The sequence below is a fragment of the Tursiops truncatus genome, chromosome X (assembly GCF_011762595.2).
Source record: "Tursiops truncatus isolate mTurTru1 chromosome X, mTurTru1.mat.Y, whole genome shotgun sequence".
Lineage (NCBI taxonomy): Eukaryota > Metazoa > Chordata > Mammalia > Artiodactyla > Delphinidae > Tursiops > Tursiops truncatus.
The window spans coordinates 34,215,487-34,239,233 of NC_047055.1; the positions used below are offsets into that span (position 1 = coordinate 34,215,487).

General features: G+C 40.5%; 1 long non-coding RNA gene across 1 annotated transcript in view; it reads right to left on the minus strand.

Moving 5' to 3' along the window:
* The window catches only part of LOC141277553 (uncharacterized), a 445,745-nt gene that overhangs the window by 400,868 nt on the left and 21,130 nt on the right, over nt 1-23,747 (minus strand). Inside the window, exon 2 of the long non-coding RNA XR_012329126.1 lies at nt 8,674-8,799. This is a non-coding gene — a long non-coding RNA (uncharacterized lncRNA). The remainder of the gene's footprint in view (nt 1-8,673; nt 8,800-23,747) is intronic.

Genomic DNA, 23,747 nt, shown 5'->3' on the forward strand with positions numbered 1-23,747 from the left:
ATTTTTCTAGGTTCCACATATATGCGTTAATATATTTGTTTTTCTCTTTCTGACTTACTTCACTCTGTATGACAGTCTCTAGATCCATCCACGTCTAAAAAATGACCCAATTTTGTTCCTTCCTATGGCTGAGTAATATTCCATTATATATAGGTACCACATCTTCTTTATCCATTCATCTGTCGATGGGCATTTAGGTTGCTTCCATGACCTGGCTATTGTAAATAGTGCTGCAATGAACATTGGGGTGCATGTGTCTTTTTGGATTATGGTTTTCTCTGGGTATATGCCCAGTAGTGGGATTGCTGGGTCATATGGTAATTGTATTTTTAGTTTTTTAAGGAACCTCCATACTGTTCTCCACAGTGGCTGTATCAACTTACATTCCCACCCTTTCCAGCATTTGTTGTTTGTAGATTTTCTGATGATGCCCATTCTAACTGGTGTGAGGTGATACCTCATTGTAGTTTTGATTTGCATTTCTCTAATAATTAGTGATGTTGAGCAGCTTTTCATGTGCTTCTTGGCCACCTGTACGTCTTCTTTGGAGAAATGTCTATTTAGGTCTTCTGCCCATTTTTGGATTGGGTTTTTTTTTAATATTGAGCTGCATGAGCTGTTTATATATTTTGGAGATGAATCCTTTGTCCGTTGATTCGTTTGCAAATATTTTCTCCCATTCTGAGGGTTGTCTTTTCGTCTTGTTTATGGTTTCCTTTGCTGTGCAAAAGCTTTGAAGTTTCATTAGGTCCCATTTGTTTATTTTTGTTTTTATTTTCATTACTCTAGGAGGTGGATCAAAAAAGATCTTGCTGTGATTTATGTCAAACAGTGTCCTTCCTATGTTTTCCTCTAAGAGTTTTATAGTGTCCAGTGTTACATTTAGGTCTCGAATCCGTTTTGAGTTTATTTTTGTGTATGGTGTTAGGGAGTGTTCTAATTTGATTCTTTTACATGTAGCTGTCCAGTTTTCCCAGTATAGATTTATTATTTATTTATTTTATTTATTTTCGGCTGTGTCGAGTCTTAGTTGCGGCGCACAGGATCTTCCTTGAGGCATGTGGGATCTTTCGTTGTGGCACAAGGGTTCTTCATTGTGGTGCATGGGCTTCTCTCCAGTTGTGGCGTGTGGGTTTTCTCTTCTCTAGTTGTGGCACTCGGGTTCCAGATTGTGTGGGCTCTGTAGTTTGTGGCACACGGGCTCCCTAGTTGAGGTGCGCAAGCTCAGTATTTGTGGCATGCGGCCGTGCAGCATGTGGGATCTTAGTTCCCTGACCAGAGACTGAACCCACGTCCCCTGCATTGTAAGGCGGATTCTTTACTACTGGACCACCAGGGAAGTCCCTAAGGATCAGATTCTTAATGAGGTTCAGTAAAAGTTAATTTTCACACCTTAATACCACTCTCCTTATTCTGTCCTCCAGGACAAAAGTTTTGCATGGTTCTCCTTTAACTGAAACTTCTCCATAAAATTTCTTTCATTCACCATCAACATTGTCTCTAGCTATTTTCTGGAGAGCGATTCTGGCATTTTGGACAGTATGGAGCTACTGCCCTAGCTTGGCCCTGTTCTGAGATCAACACACGTGAAAACTCCAAGAAACAGTCACTTTAGGCTGAGCTTCTGATGGTAGGGATGGGTGTGGAGCTTTAGAGTTAGCAAAATAAATCACTGGCATGGTCGTGGGGCTCTCTTTTCTCACCTTCTTAGCCTTCCATCCTTTAAACTACAGCATGAGATAATTCAGGAAGTCCAGATAGGTACCTTGTCCACTGGGTGAATACCCTGAACCACAGTCTTTAAATGGGTTTTACATCACTAATTTGAACAGTCCTAGAAATGGAACTGCATCATGTGGCAGAGGCCGTAGCGACTAAAATAATAGTATGCAACGAGAAGCTGTGCTGCCCAGGGCAGCTGCAGAGATGCTTTAGATGTAACGTTTCTTAGAGGCCAGAGGTCATTCCAGGTGTTGTGCATAGAATAGTACCAAACACATTTTAGTAATGCTAAAAAAAAACCAGCTGGGGAGGGGGGAGGGATGAATTGGAAGATTGGGATTGGCATATACACACTACTATATATAAAATGGATAACTAATAGGGACCTACTGTATAGCACAGGGAACTCTACTCAATACTCTGTAATAACCTATACGGGAAAAGAATCTGAAAAAGAGTGGATATATGTATTCATATATGTATGACTGATTCACTTTGCTGTACACCTGAAACTAACACAACATTGTAAATCAACTCTACTCCAATAAAAATTTAAAAAAAAACCACCCAGGAAAACAAAATGGGTTTGAGAGATGATGGAGTCCATGAGTAGTAATGCAAGCTGTGGTTGGTGAGTTGAGGTTCTCATTTCAACATGGTTGGAATTCCTCAAACAGCAGTGAAGCTAGTCAGGATTCAGTATTGTTGCAAGCAGAATCCAATGTGGGTTTTGAGCCGGGAATTGACAGGATGGGGAGAGTTTGATGAAGATTATTTTGGTAATCCTACCGCTTGTGTTTGAGAGGCAGGATGTGTACTGGTTAAGCTCATAGTTTCTGGAGTCAGACTCTCAGCATTCTAATCACAACTCTAAGGCTATCTGTGAGGCCTTGGGCAATGTGCTTAATTTCCCTGTGCCTAGTTCCTTCATCTATAAAATGAGGATGGTAATAACACTATCTACCCTACAGTTTTGCTGTCGGGATTAAATACGAAGCACATAGAATATGCAATGAATACTCAAATAGATTAGCTATTATTAATACACTTTCCTCTTAAAAGCTATTTTAAGAGTAACAATTGAAATCAATGCTGAATATTTAAAAGTTTGAAGAGATCTTAAACAAGTCATGTCTGCTCTCTAGATCTTAGTTGGCTCATCTGTAAAATGAGGCGGTGGGATGATATCATAGATTTTTCAAGCATTTTTTGGTAGCACAACTTTTATTCAAGATCAGTTGATGCTTCTTTTTTACCTAAATCTTGGTATATGGGTATGGTATCCAACATATGCCTTAGGTTCTCTTAGTGCCCAAGACTAAGAGTCATCCTTTCCATGCTGCCTTAACTCCACGAGACCAAAATTGTGGAATCAAAGGCTCCTGCCCCCAGTTCATCTGCTCACGCCAGCTGCCAGAGGACAGTAGAGATCATCCTTTAGCAGTGAAAGCTGCAGCCAGCATCTGAGGGCAATGTGTTATTTATCAATGGTTCCATTTTGTTCCCCATCAAACCTAACTGGTCAATGGAATTACCCAGGCCAGCTAGTAGGTAAAAGGACTAACGTTATTGCATTGGCTTGCTTTCCATCCTGGCCTGTTCTTATGCTGAAGAACGTAAGAAGCAATCTTAGGGTAAGATTGCTCTAAGAAGTCTGGCCTAGGAGATCAGCTCCAAGCTGGGAGAGGAAACTCCAGTACTGTTCCTTCTCCACTGGCTGCGGCCTCTGGAGAAGTCACATCACCTCTTTGAACCTGAAGAAAACAGAATTTGCTATCACCGTCCCTGCTTCTCTCACAAAGACACTGCATGAGGGGCAGAAACAAGATAGTCCAGGGGCCAGAGAAATGGAAAGCAGGGACTACCATTAGGTGATAGCCTCTCTCCATTACCATCTTTCAAGTGAAGTGTTTCTCCAATTTTGGACCACTGATCACTTGTAGTGAAGTCATCTGGAGTGCATGTTAAAATATTAGATTCCTAAGTGCTACCCAAACCCCCTGGAGCTGAATCTGTGGTAGTGGGGCCCGGGAATTTCAATTTTAATAAGCTCCCCAACTGATTCAGTTGTCCACTAAACTTGCTTTAAAGCCTCTGGTCTAACCAATCACTAGCTCCCTGAATACACCTTGAAAGACTGATTAGCTATTTGTGGGGGGCATCTCAATTATGGACAAGTTAGTTATGGACTGGAAATAGGTGTTAATTGTTGCTGAAGAGAATTGAATTTCTGGCAAAGTGGTTAGGCACATAGGAATATGAAACCAATATAAGCTATGTAAATCTTAGCATATATTTCTGTTTTTAAAATAAGGTGACTAGGTTTGGTAGTTCAGGGAAAAGCTTGAACCATATGAAGCCTGAATTACCTGAAGAGAGGGTCATGTTTCTGTCTCCAGGAATAATAATAAAATAAGTGAAAAAATTCCTCTGATTGTGCTCTGTACATTTCTTGAGCTCCTTGAACTCAAATGAACTTATTTTACAACTAAGGAAACTGGGGCTTAGAGCGTGGAAGTCATTTTTCCAAGATCACACAACTAGTTAATTGGTTATAAGTATTAGATGTCACTGTTGGGAAGACCAAACTTCCTTGGCTTGTTTGCCTATCTGCCCACATTTCCCTCCCCTCCCCCAGTTTTGAGAAGAAAGCACTATTTCTCCCACTATATTTTTGCCTTCCAATTAGGGTTTATTGCTTGTCAGCTGAAGCAGAGACTCTTCTGAGAGTTTGGGCAGAGCATCTAAAGGAGATCTGATGACACTTTGTGACTGAAAGCGAAAAAGCTCAAAAACCACTTTTCACAGATCTTTAGCTGCTCTGATCAAGCTTCCAAATTGTTGAAGCTAGACCTTCGGCTTCACAGCTTTCTACTGGAGCAGGCAGGAAAGAAAAGTTTTTGAATAATTTACAAGATATAGGAGTAAATATGGTATTCAATTAAGCGTATAGTTATATGAAGGATAATCAAACAATTGTACTTGCCGTTCTGGTTGGCTGTAAATGCTGCCTGTACTGCAACCCTACTTTAGAGATGCCTGCTAGACGCTTGCAAGAGGAAGACAGTGCAGTTAATGGTAAAAATGGCCCCTCTCTAAAAACAGAGTTAAAGTGAACATATGCCTTCAGCCCTCAGGAAAATGAGCCAAAGCCAGCCAGTAAAATGTAGCTACACAGGCTGCCTGTCAGAGAATTTTCATGCATCGATAAGCAGCAAAATGCATTGAACATACGGTGCTATGGCTGGAAAGGACCTTCTAGATCATCTAGTTCAACTCTTTCATTTTATAACTGAAGAAACTGAGGCTCAGAGAAGGAAAGTGATTAAACCAGGGTCACACAGCCAGATCATTGGTTATAAACATTCCCTAAATCAAACGCATTGGTGGCAAGGCAAGTTTAGTGAGATGTCAGAATTATAGACCAGTTTTTAAAATGCATTTCTCTTAAGAATCCTACAAAGTTTATACAATAAATAAGTAAACATAGTATTATGTAAGCTAGTAGTTCATAACTTCGGCTGGTCATCAGAATCATTTGGGAAGACTCCTGGGCATATAGCCAGAGAAAACCCTAATTTGAAAAGATATATGCACCGCAATGTTCACAGCAGCACTATCTACAATCACCAAGACATGGAAGCAACCTAAATGCCCAGCAACGGATGAATGGATAAAGACGATGTGGTACATATACACGATGGAATATTACTCAGCCATTAAAAAGAATAGTGCCATTTGCAGCAACGTGGGTGGACCTAAAGATTATCAAACTAAGTGAAGTAAGCCAGACAAAGACAAATATCATATGATATCGCTTATATATGGAATTAAAAAAAATGATACAAATGAACTTATTTACAGAACAGAAACAGACTCACAGAAAACAAACTTTTGGTTACCAAAGAAGAAACGTGGGGGCAGGATAAATTAGGAGTTTGGAATTAGCAGATACAAATTACAATGTAAAACAAATAAACAACAAAGTCCTACCGTATAGCACAAGGGACTATATTCAATATCCTGTAATAAACTATAATGAAAAAGAATATATATGTGTGTGTGTATATATATATATAAAAAACTGAATCACTTTGCTGTATACCAGAAAGTAAGACAACATTGTAAATCAGCTATATGTCAGTAAAAAATAAAATAAAAATAAAAGGATCACTTGGGGAGGCTTTTTAAGTGAATCTGCCACTTATTAAGTATTCTCATGCAGGGCCACTGTATACAGTTGTGCAGGTTATGCATTGCACGAGAGTGCCCACCGGTGGGGGCCATGAACCCTGGTATGGGCTGCGTCTGCTTGGAGGAAGGTGTACCTTTTTCTAAAATTTATACAAAGACACAATACGGATTAGCATCAGCCCCATCTCCATGGCTCCCACCTCTCTCAGGTATTACTACCACTCCCTGCTCTACCCCAATATTCTTGAACCCTCTCCCAATCCTAAAATAGGCTCAGTTTGGTGGTTGCCTCTTCTGTGTCTCTGGGCAGAAAAAGCCCTTTCAATGGGTAGTAACCTTTCCCCGTGCTCCTCACTGAAACTATGTAGTTGCTTAATGCAATGGTTTTCAAGTTATATTTATAATTAAATGTGCTACTGTACTACTACATTGTGTATCTTATAAAACAACACAAAAAAGAAATCTGAAAGTGTACCAAAAAAAGATGAAATTGACCATGTTTTAAAATACTGTATAAATATACTCCAAAATCTTTTTGCTCTGCCCCCCAAAAAAAGTAGTAAAATCATGCCTTTACAGAGAGCAAGTGATTTAATAAACTTTGTTAAATCTTAGTTTGATTCTTCATTCTCTAGCTATCTGAAGTTCCAATTCTAAGTTCAATTATTTCAATTCTTGGTATTAATGGCTGTCATAACCCAAAAAAAGATACTTCACAAAGACTTTTGGCAAATTTTTTTGGCCCACTTCTCATCAGTTTATTAATTATAGATTGTTGCTGTTTTGATTTGGTGATATGACTGACAACAAGCTTATTCTAGGAATAGAACCTTCTAGGAGCAGAATGGCTTTAGTTCTGCCATTTTCTTATTGTTCTCTTGTGTGTACAGTATGTTTCTCCTTAATCCCTGGTTTATTTGCAGGAAAAATTTTAAACTATTTGCTCTTTTTGTTTTAGGTTGATTAAAACTAGAAAACATAATCTGTAATTCCACATAAGCAGACACACACAAGCTCCAATACATTTCAAGAATGTGAAGAATAAATGAAGGAATGAGGATGATATCATCAACCTCTTCTTGTTCTGTAACTTCCATTCTGCCCTTCAGATCCTTCCCTTATTATCATGTCCTGTGATTGGCTGAGTTCCTCCAATTCCCTTCTGAAATCTAGTCCTATGGTCTCTTCATATCCTGTCTCATACTAATCACAGGAGAGGTCACAGCAGTTGGGAGGGAGACATGGACCAGGGAGGGCTTCTCAGGGAAAGGTACAGCTGAGTTGGGCCTTGAATAATGGGCAGAATTTTCAAGGAGATGGAGAGAAAAGGTATCCCAGGAAGAGGCAACAATATGAGAACTGTCAACACGAGTGGTGGTTATGTTCATAGACTTTGGACACAAGCAGGTTTCTGGACTTTGATCCCTAGTTCTGGCCATGAACCTCGTCCGTCTCACATGTCACCATTGACTCCCTATGCCCACCTTTCTCAGACCTATCCCTTGAATCAGAATTTTTGGGGATGCCACCTGGGCATCTGTATTTCTCAAGCTAGGTTTGAGAATCACCAAAGTAAACCATGGCCATGACCATGGTTATATGGTATTTTTACCCACATCCTGTCACTCCCTATTGCAATATTGCATAGTGGTACCCTATGGCCTTCTGAGTTAAATCCATGTGCCTTAGTCCAGCCTCTAGCACCCTCACCTCACCCATCTCATCTTGGTGTGCTAAGATATTTTATTGAGCCAACCCACACATCTCCCATTAGCATTTTTTAACAGGACATTCCAATCCCTTGATGATTCATCCCCCATCACTCTCTTCAAGGCCCAGCTCAAAACACATAGCCTCCAGGAGGTATTCCCCATATTCTTCTTCCCCACCCTGCTTACCTTATAGTCCCGCATCACCTCCAGCTGTAATCTCTTTGTACCACAGTCAAACCTCACCTATTTTAGATCAGCTCAGCATTCCAGTGAATGAAAACAAAAATCAAATTTGAAGAATGTGGAACTTGCAATACTTTTTAAGTGCATGTATCCACCTAAACCGTTTACTCATAGAGTACTACCAAATGGCAGCCAGGCCAGGTCTGCTTTATTAAGATTTGGGTAAAATTGTAACTAGTACAACAATTAGATACATTATAAGTTAGATACATGTGAGCTAATTCAGTACATGTGAGCTAATGGGTTACTTAAAAACAGTTTTATTAAGTACATTAAGCACTCTCATATATGGAAAGACACATACCTGGTGCTATGTCCCCTCACCTGCCATATCCTTTCTCCAACCTCAGGGAAAGTGTGCGCTTAAAGTACTCCCCATTTTCCTCCACGTAGTCTCACCAGGAAATTCTTTCATACACACATACACTATCTTCCACCCCCTTCCTATATCTCCTCTCTAGGCCAGCTCTTGATCTGTTATACCAGAAAAAAAACCTCTCCACCACTCAGCCATATAGCTCTAACTAGTCATTCCTCTAATAACTTTAAATAATGGGGTCAAGGGATGGCGCTATGGATACATCAGCATCAGAACTGGTGCCATTAACTTCTAAAGCCCTTTAAATGTAAGGGAACAGTGTTTATTAAGTGCCTACTATGGACCAAGTACTATGATACGTGCTAAGCATACAGAATTTCATTTAATCTCCCAAAACACAGGTACTACTATTACCATTTTATAGATAAGGAAGTAGAAGCTCAAAGAATCTAAGTCATACAAGCTAGAAAGAAGGACACTTACCTCACCTCAAAGTCCTTCCCTTATCACTCTGCTCCACAGTCTGGCAAGGTTCATTCAGACTCTCCAAGTCTTCACCAATCTCCTCTTTGATCCTCAAACTCAAGTTGTTTTTACTCCAGGACTAGCCTTCAAAATACACCAAACAAAGTATTATCTCCATTTACTGTCTTTCAAAGAGTAAAATGGTATTCCAGCCTATCATATTTTTTATTACTAATAGCCACTATTTCAAACATATCCTGGGTTAAATTGTCTTTTATGATCTGGCTTTAGAAGGAAGGCACCATGCATGCCTTCTTTCTACAGGAAAATGCAAACCAAGTTTCCAAAGTTGATTTAAATGTCAGCTTCTGGAATTTGAACCATTAAAGGATTTGTACCCATGAGTGAGCTCCTTTGCAAAGTTGCCCATTTTGTTTCTCCAGTTAGACTGCTTTCTGCTTGAGTACACTACTGTTAATGTTGCCATTAGCTAACAGGTTTTCTTCACATTCCCTGGTATTACCACCTGATTCCTCCCCTGACTCAGTTGCTGCTACCCCACCCCATACCTCAAACGGTGAGGGAAGCCAGCACCATACTAAAAAAATAAAAATTATTTAGAGCTCTCCATAAAAGTTTCGCTGGCACATAAAGAAAGACATAAACCAATTGAATAGAATAGAAAGCCCAAAGATAAACCTTCATATATATGCTCAAATGATTTCTGACAAGGCTGTCAAGACCATTCAATGGGGAAAGGACAGTCTTTCAACAAGTGGCACTGAGAAAACTCAATATCAACATGCAAAAAATGAAATTGAAACTTTACCTTATGCTACATACAAAAATTAACTTAAAATGGATCAAAGACCTAAACATGTAAGAGTTAAAATTATAAAACTCTTAGAAGAAAACATCGAAAACTTCATGACATTGGATTTGGCAATGATTACTTGGATATGACACCAAGAGCACAAGCAACAAAAGTAGAGATAAACTGGATTACATCAAAATTTAAAACTTCTATGCATCTAAAAGATGCAATCAACAGTGAAAAGGCAACCTACAGAATGGGAGAGAATATCTGCAAGTAATATACCTGTTAAGGGATTAATATACAGAATACAGAGCTCCTACAACTCAATAATAAAAATAAACTAACAATCCTATTAAAAATTGGGCAGGGCTTCCCTGGTGGCGCAGTGGTTGAGAGTCCGCCTGCCGATGCAGGGGACAGGGGTTCGTGCCCCGGTCTGGGAGGATCCCGCATGCCACGGAGCGGCTGGGCCCGTGAGCCATGGCTGCTGAGCCTGCGCGTCCGGAGCCCATGCTCCGCAACGGGAGAGGCCACAACAGTGAGAGGCCCGCATACCGCAAAAAAAAAAAAAAAAAAAATTGGGCAAACGACTTGAATAGACATTTCTCTAAAGGTAAACAAATGACCAACAAGCACATGCAAAGATGCACAACATCACTAATTATTAGAGAAATGTTCGTCAAAACCACCATGAGTTACCACCTCACACCCAGTAGGATGGCTATTATCAAATAAATAAATACATACATAACAAGTATTGCAAAGGATGTGGAGAAACTGGAATCCTTGTGAAATGTTGGTGGGAATACAAAATGGTGCAGCCACTATGGAAAACAATATGCAGGTTCCTCAAAAAATTAAAAATAGAACTACCATATGACTCAGCAAGTCCACTTCTGGGTATATTACCAAAAGAATTGAAAGCAAGGTATTGAAAAGATATTTTTTTCATCCATGTTCATAGCAACATTACTCATAACAGCCAAAAGGTAGAAACAACCCAAGTGTCCATCAACAGATAAATGTGTAAACAAAATGTGATATATACATACAGTGGAATATTATTCAGCCTTAAAAAAAAAAGGAAACTCTGACACATACTACAACATTGAAGAACCTTGAGGGCATTATGCTAAATGAAATAAGCCAGATACAAAAGGACAAATATGGTATGATTCCAGTTATAAGAGGTACCTAGAGCGGTCAAATTCATGGGGACACTAAAATGGTGGTGGTTGCCAGGGGCTGGGGGAGGGGAAAATGGGGAATTGTTTAATGGGTATAGAGTTTTGGTTTTACAAGATGAAAAGAGTTCTGGAGATCGGTTGCATAACAAGGTTAATGTACTTAACACTACTGAACTGTACATCTATAAAGGTTAATATGGTAAATTTTATGTTACATGTATTTAGCCACAATTTTTAAAAAAATGCTTCCCTGGCAAAACTGGCTCCAAGATCAGGTGGGGCAATGCAAAAGCATACTTTCTCCTGAGTGTTCAGTTTCTGTGTCTATTTCTATCATCTTTGGAGCACATGAATATTGCTTTAGAAAATATCTCTAGTCCCTGCTCCCATGTTACTGAGGCAGAAGGTGGAGGGGAAAAACAGTGGATGTTGAGTTGACACGACACACTGTGTCAGACAGGGTCTCAGCAGGAAACAAAATTCACCCCAGATATTCAGAGAAATTCTAATAAAGAGAGTGGATAAAGGGATGATGAGGTACCCAGAGACTAGCAACACCAGAACTCCACTGTCACCCCTAAAGGTGAAGAAATAAGAGGAGGAAATAGTACTAGAAACTTGAAGGGGGAGCTGCCTGCCAGAAGCTGGGGTCATGGCACCAAATAGAGAAGAAGCAGAGAAGGAATATCCTGAGCTCTATCTCCTCCCACCTTGAAGTATTCTGCAGCAACCTCCCATTGGCTGATCCAACCGGAAACCAGCCAGCAAAGGACCTACGCTATATATTCTGCTGGAGTTAGTCTGTAAATGCACAGCGCAGGGCAGAGAATGGATATGGGGTATATGGGCTGAGGTGGCAAACAGAATAAGCAGCCCACTTGGGTCCTAGTCCTAGGCCTGTTACTAACCATGGGCTCTTAGGCAAGTCAGTTCACCTATTCAGATTTTTGACCCACTTAGGAATTTGTACAGAGTAACCCCTGTCTTGCTCCCTAATGGGGGCTCTATGAAACTCAAATAGCAAATGACAAACTCTTTTTTACCCTACAAAGTACTGTTAAACACGGAAAAATAATGTTTCTTCCACTCTTTTGTAACCCTTTTCTTCTCCACCTGGGAACATCAGAAAGCAACATGGCATAGTAGGAAAAACTAAAGTGGTAGGTGGTAGGTGGGATATATGTTGGTCTCAAGCGAGTGACTTTTCCTCTCTGGTCTCAGTTTTTGCATGTAGCAATATAAATATCTGAACTATATGTTCTTATCAATGCCCCTGCTAATTCCAGAGATTTTTCAGTAATATGTACAAACCCACACACGGTCCTTGTTCTCCCTCTGCCTCAATTCACACACATACATTTGCTCAGACCCAGTCATTTGTTTTTGCTTTCATAAAACCAATATTGCCACTCATGAGAGTCAGAGCCAGGGCATTAATTGTTACTTTGTTTCTTTTACATCGTATCATTAACGGGAGACCAGTTATTCCTGGGATAATCACCTAAGGCAATATTGCCCAGTATGTGTTCATCTAGAATGTTAACAAGTGTTACAAGGGGGAAAAAGTCAAATTTGTCTGGAAAATGCTGGAATAAACAAACATAAACAGGCACCTTTACTGCAGGACTTCCCATAGCCTTTAATGTTCGAATATATGTTGTGAATTTCTGAGTACTCTAGTAGTAAAATATATGGCATTTTCCTTTTTCTTTTGTTCAATTTATTTGACCGTTGTGCCCACAGCATCTCAAGTTCTTTTGGAATGATCTGAATCGCTAAACCAAGTCATATATCCAGACAACCTCTTTGTACACTTATACTTCAGTCCCCAATAATGCTATATTCACAATTAAAAATATTTTTTAGCCCATAACATATGCTCTCTCTCTCTCAGTTCCTGCTCTGGTGACCCCTGCAGTTGGTGGTGCTTCCAGATAGATTTTTGCAGGGATTAGGGGGCATCAAAAGGCATAATTTCTTTTTGTTTTGTTTTTTCAAGATTCCTTGTATGGCATTTATTCTTTTTCTATTTTTTATTTTTCCTTTTTAAATTTATTTATTCTCTTTTTCCTTTTTATGGTATTTATTCTTTTTTATAATATGAATAATATTATATTATTTGCTAGTATACAACATAGTGATTCGATATTTTTATAGATTACACACCATACAAAGAAAGGCATAATTTCTAACTCAAATCAGAAAAAGCACTCAAGAATGACATTAATACAAGGCAGTCCCTTGGTACCTGGCACTATTTAAGCAAGATGAAATGTGGCTGCTGAACGTGCACTAATAATAACAATTCACATTTGAAGAGCAGTTCACAGTTGCAAAGAACTTTCACATGCACCATGCCATTTCTGAACAATTGAGGTAGGTATGACCATCTCCATTTTACAAATGAAAAAGAGCAAGATTATGTGTATCTTCCAAGGTTACTCAGCAGAGCCAGGACTCAAAAGCAGGTCGAGACATTTCACACGCTAATGTTTCCAGACTTTGGCCCTATCTCCCAATGGATGTTCACAGTTGATGTGGTAGTGCCTCCCTCATGAACATGGTTAGGGTTATCATATAGATGATGTGTCTTACAGTCATGGCATCTTAGAGTCAAAGAGAAATCTTTCTTTTCCCCAAATTATGCCAGATTGCTGTTTTGAAACCTGCTTTTATCATCCCCCATATTTCTTGACATCATTACATGTCAACAGATAAATTTCTATAATATATTTAGTGGATGCTAAACACTCCACTGACTGGATGTACCTTATGTTTTTAACCACCTACCTATTGCTGGCCATTTAAATTGTTTACAATGTTCCTCAACTACAAACAGCACTGAGCAACAGATATTAATTGAGGAAGTGAGGTCCTACTAGGTGCCAGACATAGTGCTAGGTGCTAGAGGTAGAGCAATGAACAAAATAGATATGGACCCAATCTTCCAGGGATTGATAGTATAGTAGGGACAGGAGGCATTAAACCAGTAAAAACATTAATAAATACTTATAGGGATTTATAACATCAAACACTATGAAGGAAAAGAAAAATCTTTCTTGGGATTAGGCAAGCATGGAAGGCTTCTCTAAGGAAGGGGCAATTAAGCTCAGATCTGAAGGATAAGAAAGAAAATAGCCAATGAGGAGAAGGCTGCGCCAAAGTAGATTCCCCCAAGTAAAGTATGAAGTACCCACTCTCTTGCTTATATTGAATAGTCTCCTTTTTCTTTACCAATCTGCTTGGGCCAGGGGGCTCACATTATTTTTTAGTTAGCATTTAAAACATTATTTGTAAGGTTGAACATTTATTGTTACTTCATGCTGTTTCCTCTCCACCAGAAGAGCTAATCAATAGCATTGTGTTCTCAGCTGTGACCAGATCGGGTCAGCTACACATAACCATACCATAAACCTAGGGGCAGTGGTTCTCAAAGTACCTCCCCACCTCTGGAAACTTTAGAGTACACTGGCATCACCTGGGAACTTGTTAGAAATATAAATTCTCAAGCCAAGATCAAGTAAATCAGAAACTCTGGGGCTGGGGCCCAGCAATCTGTGTTTTAACAAGCCTGCCACAAGATTCTGATGTATGATTAAGTTTAAAACACACTTTCAAGGAGACACTCAACAGATATTTGTGAATGGATATAGGTCATCTGGCCAATCACTCCACCAAAGATGCAAATCAGAGAATATGGACCTCAGTTGCAGAAAGGAAAAAAAAAAAAAAAACTTGAGAGTTCATTCATCCATTTATCCAACAAGTATTTTTTGTATTACCTACTATGCACCAGACACCATGCTAGGCACTGAAGATTCAATAAAGAAGTAAGACAAGGGTCCCTGCCCTCACAAAGCTAATTGTCTAGTGGAGCAATTCATTGTCAAAGTGGGTTGGATAGCCAAGGAAAGACCTAGCTTGCACTTTTTTTGAACTCTCGAACATCAGGAAAAATGGAGCAATGATAATATAAGTACCTTCTGGTTAGTATAGGGGAACCAAAAGCAGAAAGAGAGAAGTGGACACAGTTGGTCCATCCAACTTGGTCCTGCCGCAATTCCTTTACAGATTGCTCCACAACAGAGGTAAACTCCAGATGGGAGAGATGCCAAGGCTCTACACAGTTCTCGTTATCTACGTTATTTCTCTAAATTGCATGCATCTTTTCCCTTTTCTAGGCAGATAGCCACGACTTCCTTGGATTCCTGAAGTGTGCCCCGAGGATTTACAGTTCTATGTTAATGTGATACATAAAATAGAGTCACCTTGACTTTGCCTTTATCTGGCTTATGTAAGCTCTAACCTTTTACTGCAGTGCAACAGGACTGCCAGATCCATTTTGTCTAGGAACATAAACAAACATTCTGATTCTAAATAATATATGGGGGCCCTGGTGACTGTGAGAGCATGATCACCTGCAGGCCGTCAGGAATTAAGCTACTGATCCAAGCCCTGGTATGGAGGGAAATACCAAGCTCTGGCTCAGCTCCTCTTCCCAGGAGAACTGCTCCTTGCACTAAGAGCTTTGCAAAGAGCTCCAAAACTTCTCCTTCTTCTGACTGTAAACCGTCCAGAGAAGCAAAGCCATCCAGAGAAGGGGTCTGATGGGCTCACTATCCCACCAAATCCCACAGCCTTGAACAAACTGTATTTTTTAAATAAATTTATTTATTTATTTTTGGCTGCGTTGGGTCTTCATTGCTACACACGGTCCTCCTCTAGTTGCGGCGAGCGGGGGCCACTCTTCGTTGTGGTGTGCAGGCCTCTCCTTGCGGTGGCTTCTCTTGTTGCGGAGCACGGGCTCCAGGTGCATGGGCTTTAGCAGCTGTGGCACGTGGGCTCAGTAGTTGTGGCTCGCTGGCTCTAGAGCGCAGGCTCAGTAGTTGTGGCGCACGGGCTTAGTTGCTCCACGGCATGTGGGATCTTCCTGGACCAGGGCTTGAACCTGTGTCCCCTGCATTGGCAGGCGGACTCCCAACCACTGCACCACCAGGGAAGTCCTGAACAAACTGTTTTAAAATTCCTCTTTTCTAACCGAGAAGAAATAAATCAAAAAACAGAGGGAATGAGTTAGGCTGCTACTAGTTTTCTCTCCCCCCAGAGCAGGATTTCTCAACCTCGGCACTCTTAAAGTTTTAGGCCAGATAAGTATTTGTTGTAGAGGACTGTCCTGTACATTGTAAGATGTTTAGCCATCCTTGGCCCCCAGCCACTAGATGCCAGTAGCTTCCCCCACCAAAATTGTGACAACCAAAAATATATTGTGATATTACCAATGTTCTCTGAGCGGGGCTGGGGGGGCGGGGTGCAAAAAATCACCTCCAATTGAGAACCACTGCCCTAGAAATTAGAGCAGTTAGAGATCCTGGACATTAACTCTTGGGAGACCACACAGACTATATTTTCCAAACCTAATGGATCAGATGAGTCTAAATACACAGGACACCACTCCAGGGTTCACATCAATAATTTGGATAGTTAACTGCCTTCTACCTATATTTTCTCAACTGCCTCCATTGATTTTAAACAACCCAGCATCATTGGAGCAATGTCTTCACTCACTAAATATGAATTCCTGAGGGCCAACATTTAGGGGACCCAAAATCAAATTATGATGACTACCCTTTACAGATGTATAGCACTTCGTGTTTTCCACATCTGTCACTTTATTTGAATTCAGTTCAACATTCATTGGTTGTTTTCTATGCACCAGGAGCTTTTAATCTTCATACTCCCTATTTTAGTTTACTGTGGCTGCTATAACAAATTACCACATACTTGGTGGTTTAAAACAACATAAATTTATTCTCTCTCAGCTCTGGAGACCAGAAGTCTGAAATCAAAATCACTGGGCTGAAATCGAGGTGTTGACAGGGTTACACTTCCTCTAGAGGGTCTAGGGGAGAATCTTCTATTCCTTGACTCTCCCAGCTTCTGGAAGCTGCCAGAATCCCTTGACTTTTAACCACATCACTTTAATCTCTGCCTCTGTGGTCACATTACCTCTTCCTTTTCTGTGTGTATTATTAAATCTCCCTCTTATAAGGATATGTATGATTATATTTAGGGCCAAATAATCCAGGATAATTTCTTCGAATCCTTAATTTGATCACATCTGACTCTTCTTTTTGTTGGTGGTGGTGTTTTGTTGGTTTTTTTTCCCCTGGTTTTTGGCCATATAAGGTAACATTCACAAGTTCCAGAGTTTAGGGTATGGATATTTTTTGGAGGGGGGAGGGCTATTATCAGCCTACCACCCTTGTGAAGCAGGTAAAAATTATTATTTCCATTTTATAGATGAGGAAATACTGGCATAAAGAAGTTAAATCAGTCACTTATAAGAGGTTGCATGGTGAGAGACTGGTAGAGGTGGGGCAAGAATCCAGGGCTTCTAACTCCTCTTTTTAATTAACTATGGCCTGGAAGGATAGAGACCTGTTTCCCCTTCCTCCAGAAAACATAGTGAAAGGCCCTGTGGACTCTGTATAATCATGAGGGATTAGGTGGAGTTTCTAGGTTAGGGAGGATTCTGGGAAAAATCTCATATCATGCTGAGAGGTTTGGGGTAGGCAAACACATAGAGTCTCCCAAGATACTGGAACAGCACAAGGGAAACAAAAGGAGACAATCCAGCATGAGAAGGCAAACTGTAGCCTTTTAATATTCATTGAGCCCATGACAACATTGTTTCACCTGCTATTCACCATTACACATAGGCAGCACTGAGTAGGCATATGCTATATACAGTTTTATAAAACTTTCTCACACAATAGTCTCCAGTTGGATTCTCACAACACCTCTGTACGCAAGGGCATTATCGTCATTTCATTTTATAGATGAGGAAACTGAGGTTTGAGAAGTGATTTTCCCAAGCTGGATAAAATCTAAGCCTTCATCCTCTTGCCACAATTGTCTCGTCTAAATATTATCTCATTTGAGAATTACATATCCAGATCTCTTATAAAGTTAGGACCCATAGCTACTGAGATGTCAATATAGATGGCCAATGTCACTTTACATGTAAGTTCAACCCTCAAGAGACTCAAATACCCTTCAGGCACTTTTCATGTAATTTACATTCATGAACAACAGGTGGCAGTAAGACCCTTGGGTAAGTGGTTTGAATGATCAAATTTAAACTGTTAGGTATGCTTACCTTAGACTACAACAAAAATTGTTGATTTCTAGGACTTTACATTTTAGAAAAAATATTACACTTTGCTGGTCTATTTTATTTTAAGTAGTATGTTCAGATATGCTTAAAGATCAGGTACACAAAATCATTTAAATAAAATGAAATATATCTATATATATAATTTCTTGTCTTTTGAAATAATCCCTGTTATCAACTACAGTTTAACTAAATCTTGGTCTTATTCTCAGACATAATTAGAATTTTCCACTTTACTTCACTCTGAATCTTTATTTTTAAATCAAATTTCCTTCCTGACTAGTACAGGGCTTCAGGATTTCTCTTTGCCTTACCAATAAAAGAGTTACGGGCTCTTTTTCTCAGGTGGAAACAGCTTTTATTCTTTTGCACTTTCTAAGATTTCAAGGAAAGAACTTCTCGAATGAGAAAAGAGTAGGCAAGACAGTTTCTCCTTTTGAGTTTCCTATCTCTATCTTTTCCGCTTCTTAGCAGAAAATCAAACAACAATGTGTTATTACTGAAAGCATAGAGCCCCATAGCTTTTCTTACTATAAGAATGAGGTAAATTTTCAATCTAGTCCTAAAAATATACTGTTTTAGTCTGTTAGGGCTGCTATAACAAAATACCATAGATGGGTAGCTTATAAACAGACATTTATTTTTCACAGTTCTGTAAGCCAGGAAGTCCAAGATCAAGGCATCAGCAGATCCTGAGTCTAGTGAAGATCTACTTCCTGGCTCATAGGCATCCAACAAAACATCCACAGACATTAGACTGTGTCCTCACATGGCAGAAGGGGCTAGAGAGCTCTATGGGGTCTCCTTTATAAGAACACTAATCCCATTCATGAGGGTTTTACTGTCATGACCTAATGATTTCCCAAACTCCCCACCTCCTAATATTGTCACATTGGGCATTAGGTTTCAATATTTGGAGGGACACAAATATTCAGTCTATGGAAAACAACAACATCCGTCCTCCTAGCAGATATTTCCAATGGTAACTAACCTCTGGCTTAGTGTAACTTAAAATTTACATGTGATGAGTTTCCTTAGCAAATCTCTAACTACCGGCAACAACCACATATTACCTTCTGCCACAGATGGGGTCTTTTTTTTCCCAAGCCAAGTGATACAAACTTAAGGTCACACCAAAACAGCAAATCAAAAACCCCACACATTTAAGTGTTTTGTTTTTGTTTTTTTTTTTTGTGGTACGCGGGCCTCTCACTGTTGTGGCCTCTCCCGTTGCGGAGCACAGGCTCCAGACGCGCAGGCTCAGCGGCCATGGTCCACGGGCGCAGCCGCTCCGCGGCATGTGGGATCTTCCCGGACCGGGGCACGAACCTGTGTCCCCTGCATCGGCAGGCGGACTCTCAACCACTGCGCCACCAGGGAAGCCCTAAGTGTTTTTTATAAAGAAATATTCAATGGCTGCATCACAGATATACTGGCACATCGTAGTAAACAACGTCCAGGTTCTCACCAACCTTAATGGTGAGGCTGTCTAGACTTGCCACTCTGCTAGGAATTGTGAGAACTCAGGAGAAATGTAAGCTACAGTTCCTGTTTCAGGAGGTTTACAATTCACTTGAGATGAGATTCGTAAATGAAGCGTATCTATAATATAAATATAATGTATACATAAGTACCTATTGAAAAGAGTGATTGCAGATAGTATGAAGCATCGTGGATTATGATAGACAGGCAGGTCTCATGGAGAAGAACTTAAAAGTTGGATAGGTTTTACATGAGCGTGCATTGATACAAGAGGCAAGAATAGTTCAGGTGGAATGAATAAGGCTCACAAAGGCAGAGAGGTGAGAACCTGGTAGGATTGCAGGTCAGAATAGGGACTTGCCTGGATAAAGCAGAAATCAGGATGGAGAAATATAGCCAAGTTATATCATGTATGGTCTTAAAGGCAGAGAGTTTAGAAAAGATGTTTGGCTTATAATACTTTTCGCTGTCTCAGTATGCAGACTGGGCTCTCGAAGTAAGAATGAAGGCTTAGGTCAGAGAAGGTCTGCAATTAGGATTAGTTACAGAGAAGAAGCCAGGTGTGGGGAATTGAAGAGAGTCAAGCCATGAGAAGAGGAGAAAAAGGAGGGACCATGACCTTGAGCCAAGGAGAAGAAAGCACTAACAGCAGCCCAAAAAGAGTTGGAGGATGGTGAGTTCTGTTTGGTATGGTTAGTCTCAGAGGATGATAGATACATGCACAGAAGAGACAACTGAAGATGCTGTTTCAGGTGGGGAAGAGAGTTAAAGGAACAGTATTCTTACCTCTTGGAGCAACTGAGCACAGCCCGTCAATAACATCAGAGTACCCAGGCCCAATGCGGCACCTTCTACTGTTCCTCCAAATGTTCAATGCCATTTACCTTCCCCTCCCATGGATCATGCATTTAATGGCTGTCACATCGTTTGGGAAACTTGACTGCAACACTGTCATTTCATGGGCAGCAGTAAGAAGGCTTATACCAAAGTCCTTGCAGAAGACAATTTTAAGATAAGATATGCACTTGTCATACCTTCAGTGAGCATCTGTCAGCTTCACCATAGGCTGCACATAGAGAATTATTTTCTAATCCTTAACACTCTGGTTTCCCCATGCTGCTTCTCCTGAGTGGATTGAGACATTCAAATTAAGCTTAGTTTATTTGATTGTATTTATGTAATCACCCCACTGTCCATAAAGTGACAGGTGAAACAAAAAGTATTTTCCAAATTGGTCAGCTTGCCTAAGACCATTGAGAACTAGAGAAAGAGTCAAGCTATAAAATATCTTCTTGCAGTAAGGAGAGCCATGTTCATAAAACAAGTTGATTTCTTTCCCTTTACAGAGCTCTATGCAATGTAACCTGTAAAAAATAGATCAGAGGTTCCTGTCATATTCAAGGCACTGGTCCAGAAACCAGCAAACAAAACGTCAGCAAGATATCTTAAATCCTCTTTACCAGCTGAGGCAGTTGGTTATAAATGAAAAATTAAAGGAAACGGTATCTTAAATGTCACCAGAGAGGCTGCTCTGCCCCTTATCCCAAGGGTTGTAGGTAGGATATAGTCTTTTAAGAGTACGGACTTCAGAGGCTCCCCTTGGTGGCGCAGTGGTTAAGAATCCACCTGCCAACCTAGAGTCTGTCATACAGAGTGAAGTAAGTCAGAAAGAGAAAGACAAATACCGTATGCTAACACATATATATGGAATTTAAGAAAAAAAATGTCATGAAGAACCTAGGCGTAAGGCAGGAATAAAGACACAGACCTACTGGAGAATGGACTTGAGGATATGGGGAGGGAGAAGGGTAAGCTGTGACAAAGCGAGAGAGTGGCATGGACATATATACACTACCAAATGTAAAATAGATAGCTAGTGGGAAGCAGCCACAAAGCACAGGGAGATCAGCTCCGTGCTTTGTGACCACACAGAGGGGTGGGACAGGGAGGGTGAGAGGGAGGGAGACGCAAGAGGGAAGAGATATGGGAACATATGTATATGTATAACTGATTCACTTTGTTATAAAGCAGAAACTAACACACCATTGTAAAGCAATTATACTCCAATAAAGATGAAAAAAAAAAGAATCCGCCTGCCAATGCAGGGGACATGGGTTCGAGCCCTGGTCGGGGAAGACCCCTCATGCCTCAGAGCAACTAAGCCCCTGCACCACAACTACTGAGCCTGCGCTCTAGCGCCTGCAAGCCACAACTACTGAGCTGGCGTGCCACAACTACTGAAGCCTGTGCGCCTAGAGCCCACGCTCCACAACAAGAGAAGCCACCGCAATGAGAAGCCCGCGCACCGCAGCGAAGAGTAGCCCCCGCTCGCCACAACTAGAGAAAGCCCATGCACAGCAAAGAAGACACAACACAGCCAAAAGTGAAAATAAATAAATTTGTTAAAAAGAAAAAAAGAGTATGGACTTCATAGTTTGACTGCCAGGGTTCAGATCCCAGATCTGCAGTTTAATAGCTCTGTGACCTTGAGTGAGTTATGTCAGCTGTCTGAACTTCAGTCTTATAAGATAGAGATAATAACAATATTTAGCTCATAAAGAGGATTAAATGAATCAACGTATTTAAAACATGTCATGATATCTGACATATAGTAAGTGTTCGATAGAAGTTATGATTACAATCATTTCCATTTTTTCCAGCCATATGGCTTTTTGTCATCACTTTCATGGGTATTAGCAGGTACCTAGAACTCTAACGCTTATAATTACTAAGAACTTTTATTAATACAAAATACATTCACTTAAAGACGCAGATGTAGAGAACGGACTTGAGGACACGGTGAGGGGGAAGGGTAAACTGGGACGAAGTGAGAGAGTGGCATGGACATATATACACTACTAAACGTAAAATAGATAGCTAGTGGGAAGCAGCTGCATAGCACAGGGATATCAGCTCCGTGCTTTGTGACCGCCTGGAGGGGTGGGATAGGGAGGGTGGGAGGGAGGGAGACGCAAGAGGGAAGAGATATGGGAACATATGTATAACTGATTCACTTTGTTATAAAGCAGAAACTAACACACCATTGTAAAGCAATTATACTCCAATAAAGATGTTAAAAAAAATACATTCACTTATACCCTTGTACCAAATGTAGCAGATGCTATCATGCCTACACTTCTTTACTCTTACCACTTCAGAGCATGCTACCCTACCCCAACTCCCCTACTGCCAGCACCTGCATTTCTTTCACTGAGGATTTTCTCTGGATAGTGAAGCCCACTTTACCAACCTGTGTGTCAGGTAGGACGTACCGAGGTGTTAACAGCCCTCAACCAAAGACTGACAGGAGTTGGTGTCGCCTCACCCCTCAGGTGGGATCACTCTGAAGCAGATGTCTTACACTGCCTCCCAGACTTTCCCCTCAAGGCTGAAGCCCTAGTCACTCTCTGTGGTAGCTAGTTTGATCATGCTACCTTTAATCGCTGCTTTCTTCCCTTCCTTGTTTCACCGCCCCATTCTTCTATTCTCAAACAAACTACTTATACTTGAATCCTTGTTTAGCTTGGGAAGCCCAAACTAAGATCTTCTCATAAACCTGTGAGATATATAAGGGTAGACATCATAATTTTGCGGTAGGTAAACTGAGTTGTGGGTCATGTGGGTATTTAATGGAAGAGCTGGGCCTGGAACCAAGTCTCTTGTCACCATATATATTCTTTTTCTGTTACCAGAGTATATATCATAGCTTTCTCCAGCTGTGCACAGACAGACTAATAATGTCAGTAATCCCCCATTATCCTTCTCCTCATTGCATATCAGTTGATCTCCCAAAAGTATGTCTGGACAAGGCAAGAAAGGGTCACATTCCAACCGACTGATATCATTGAACTTTTCCACGTGTGAAAGGAATATTTATCAGTTTGTTCTTTAAGTGTCTGATCTTAACTAGCCATCTACCTAATGAAAATAGAATTATCTGTCAGAGTCTGGAAATGGATTGTTCTAGTTCATCAAAGAGTCTAGCTAATAAAGAAGTTGTGAATTAGCTGAAACTGATTTTTTAAAGTAACATTTAGCACAGTTGTCACACTGAATGTAAATTAAGCTTCCTTTGATGATTTAGAAGGAAACTGGGGAACCAACTTTGCCTCAGGATCATGTGTGTACATATCAATACATATGAATTCTCATTACATCGGAAGACATACAAAAGAGCTGGGTGCTGACGGTTCCTCAGTGGATGCCCCACTGGGTAATAAGGATTTATTTATGTGATGTGCCCTCCTTTCTGGGCCATCTCTATGTTCTGTATCTCCTACCCAAAAGGGAAGTACCCTATAACCCTGGATTCTATAACTGAGGCTAGTTAGACTGAGCATCTGCTAGATGTAGAGCACAAGAAGGTTCTGTACGTTGGGGTCTCTTATTTGGAGAGCCTCTTTAATTAATGGCCATCTGGTCCCCCATAAAG